Here is a 4,463-nt window from a genome sequence, read left to right on the forward strand (position 1 = left end):
AATTATAGGTTTTCTGTCAATTCAAACTCATTCAAACCCAAATTCGTACTTTTTGGTAAACTATTTAAAGCAAGAAAAATAAATGTAAAAATGTAGCCAAAAAACTACATAATACTATTACAAGAAACAATATACAGGATTGTTACAGAATTCCATTCGATCGAAATAACAAAATTATAATTATAAACCACTTTCTAAAGGAATGGAATTCTGTGATAAGCCTAATAATGTTATTATTTATTATTGAAGACATAATATAACTTTTTCATGTATGTAAATATTTTGGGGACAAATTTGAGGATTTCAATTTAAAATTGGGGATTTTTTGGGGACTTCGGGCTTAAGATTGGGGACATGAGACAAAATTTTTCTGGCAACACTGATGGTGAAGGGTATATAAGATTCGGCACAGCCGAATATAGCACTCTTACTTGTTTTTAAACTATAATATTTTAGCAAAAGTATTGTTAAACTACAAAGCTTAAACTAAAACCATTAATATTAAATAGAAAGATAGTTTAGAAAATACACGATGTCAAATGTAATGCTTGTTTGAAAAAATCCTAAAAAATAAGAACTTTGAATCTCGATAACATCTAAATCGGAACGAATTTAGAAATTTTGGAGAACTTTAAATTTCGTATTTGCACTAAGATGTGTCTGTGGGAATGGTACAAATCCAGTTTGAAAATTTTTGAAATTACCCATAGGAAAATAAAAATATCAAAATAACAATAATGGAATTTTTACTTTAAAATATAGTAGTAGTTAAAGTTAAACTATCTTTCTCAATTTCTATAAAAAGTAAACTTTTACGTATTAAACTAACGATTATGGTATAAATGAACTATCTTTCTAGCAAAATTTTTAAATTTCTTACAAAACAAACATGAGTTTAACGTCTTCAAAATCCATTAAAATGAGAAATAAACGAGAAGCTGCCAAAATAATGGAAAGCTATTTTCCAAATTCCTCATCCAAACCTATACCTATTCATACCCTTCCACCCAAAAAAATACATTTCGAAAATTTTAATAGCGAGGAAGATCAAGACACTCTACCACCAACTATCAATGAAATGTCTGAAAACAATAATGACAGTAGTTCTAGTGATACAGACAATGTGAGCTATATTGACCCAAATGAAAGTTTTATTCAAAAGATCAGGCAGTGGTCCCTTAAGAATAACATAAATAATTCTGCTGACCATATTACGGGATCATGATATGTATTTACCAAAAGATGCTAGAACTTTGAAAAAAACACCTACGGAAGTTTTGAGTCGTTGCATGGGTGATGGTTCCTGTTGTCATTATCGTCTTGAAAATGGACTTACAGACTTTCTTCTTTTACAATAAAACAATAAACATAAATTTTAACATCGACGGGTTGCCTTTAACAAAAAGTTCTACAATACAAATATGGCCAATTTCATGTAACATAGTCGGATATCCTGATGTATTTTCTGTTGGTGTCTACGAAGGATATTCCAAACCTAAAGACGTCAATGAATATTTAATGGAATTTGTAAATGAAGCCAAATTATTATTAGAAAATGGAATTTGTTTTGAAAACAAATTGTTTGAAATAAAAATCGGATGTTTTATTATGGATGCACCAGCAAGGTCATTTGTGTTAGCCATCAAAGGACACAGCGGTTATTTTTCGTGTACTCCTTGTATCCAATGTATAAAAACCGTGTTGTTTTCCCATATATAGAAAACATACCCTCAAGAGATGATATCTCTTTTAGGCATAAAGCTCACCCGGAACATCATAACATTGTTAGTGTTATTGAAAGCCTCCCAATAGACATTGTTCAACAAATCGGGTTAGATTATATGCATATAATATATTATAGCTTGAGCTAGAAAGAAAGGTTAAAAGTTTTTCACTTAATTATTGGCACATTTCCAATATTTCAACCCAATTAATTAGCTTAAAAAACTGTGTTCCCATAGAATTTAGCAGGAAGCCACGATCATTGGATGATCTTGAGCGCTGGAAAGCTACTGAACTACGGCAATTTTTATTATATTATGGGCCACTAGTTTTAAGACCAATATTATCCAAAGAAAGGTATATACATTTCCTCAAATTGTCTTTAGCCATTAGAATATTGCTGCTGAAAGAAATTAATAATAATCAACATGGCGTTTCAAAACATTTGCTGCACGAATTTGTTAGAGATATACCAAATCTATACGATCAATCGTTTTTGACATGTAATTTTCATTATATTTTACATCTATATGATGACGCTAAATCATATGGGAGCCTAGAAATAAAAACCATCTTTAAATGTTAAAGAAACAAATAAAAAAATCAAATAATGTGTGTTCTCAGTTATATAGAAGACAAGCTGAAAGAAGTCTAACTTTAAGACAAGAATTTAATGAAAATGACACATACTTTAGCAAACAGACACATTGTACGGAATGCGAATGCTTTTCATATGTAAAATGCAATAATTTTACTACTCGATAGACGAGCCAAACAATTTTTGTTTTGTGGATGAAAAAGTTATTAAGATTGAAAACATTTCTAAAGTAAACAATATACCACAATTTAAAGGATGTATAGTCAAGAACTTGAAATCTTTATTTGTTGAACCAATAAAATCAGAAGCCTTTAACATTTATGAATCGGATCAACTAGAATTTGAACACCAAATAATTTTTTCTTTAGCAGAAATTACCTCTAAAGCGGCCGTTTTTAAAACTAATAACAGTATTACAGTTTTTCCATTAATAAATTAAAAATGACATCTAAAAATAACGATTATTGAAATATAAACTTACTTTTATTTTTTTCGTAGAAAATATACCTATTTATATAAACCATCAACAACTCAATCCAGAATATCAATATATTAATTTAAGAAATATACATCAAGGTAATCAAAAGAATCTAATTTTTAAAATTTTTATAACAAATAAATTATATTCGGCTATGCCGTATCTGAAATACCCTGCATCAAAGCATCTGTAAAGTAAAGTAAATTTTAAAGATAAGTTCCATTAAAATACACACGAAATCTAAATGTTTGCAACACTAAAAAGACAACAGTATATAATCTATAGTAGACTGTAGACTAAACTATGGGATATTCTATTCTAGACTATAGAATAGATTATAAACTTAAGACTAGAATAAAGACTAGACCAGACTATACTATAGACCAGACTATAGACTATACTATAGACCAGACTATAGACTATACTATAGACCAGACAAATACTAGACTATAGACTAGACTATAGACTAGACTATAGACTAGACTATAGACTAGACTATAGACTAGACTATAGACTAAATTATAGACTAGACTATAGACTAGAATATAGACTAGACTATAGACTAGAATTTAGACTAGACTATAGACTAGACTATAGACTAGAATATAGACTAGACTATAGACTAGACTATAGACTAGACTATAGACTAGACTATAGACTAGACTATATACTAGAATATACACTAGACTATAGACTAGACTATATACTGAAGTATAGACTGGACTATAGACTAGACTAGACTATAGACTAGTCTATAGACTAGACTATAGTCTAGACTATAGACTAGACTATAGACTTGACTATACACTAGACTATAGACTTGAATATGACTAGACTACAGACTAGACCATATACTAGACTATAATTGCTTATTTCATAACTTTTTAAAGTAATTTTCTGAAAACATGTATTCTTATTTACCATTTCCAATATGCTTTAATTACTCTTATGGTTATATGACCAATATTTCGAAGTATTACAAACTGAATGACAAAATCAATATACCCACGTCCTTTTTGAAGCTAGGTATTGTTACGTGTCAGTCTTTCGCTCAGACATGTCCCGTCAATTATTTTGATCAGTCGAAGAACTTTAGGTCTTGTCCTCAACCCTTGTCCAGCCTATGGACCCCGTAACACTTTATTCTTTGGGTTTGTTTAATCTTACCAAGGAACACCACACCTTAGTGGAGATAGCTGGTTCTCCAAGTCGCCCTTTTCCCTACCGATAGTCATATTATATCCCTAATGAATTTGATTATGACCCCTACAGATTTACCACACACACTCACCTTTCGCCGGATATACCCTTATTAATTAATCAGTCATCATCATTTCTTTTCATCTTCACATTATAAACATTTTTATTAACCAATGACTTAAAACTAATTATACTAAACAATTGACATACACTATATAGACTACAAAACGAAACAATCTGTTAGCCAATATTATCGATTTAAATATAAATCTTAGTGGATGTAGATCCCCATTGATAACAAAAATTATTATCTTCTGTTGCCTTTAGATATATTATTTGAAGCTGCTAGTCTCTATTAAAATCTCACTGCCTGAAGGAGCTCCCTAAGGTATGAATTCTCTGCCACTATGCAGTTAATCTACTTTACTTTATAACAAATAACTTATCTATTGGGAGAAGCTATAC

Source organism: Lucilia cuprina, chromosome 4 (genome assembly GCF_022045245.1).
Source record: "Lucilia cuprina isolate Lc7/37 chromosome 4, ASM2204524v1, whole genome shotgun sequence".
NCBI classification, from domain to species: Eukaryota; Metazoa; Arthropoda; class Insecta; order Diptera; family Calliphoridae; genus Lucilia; species Lucilia cuprina.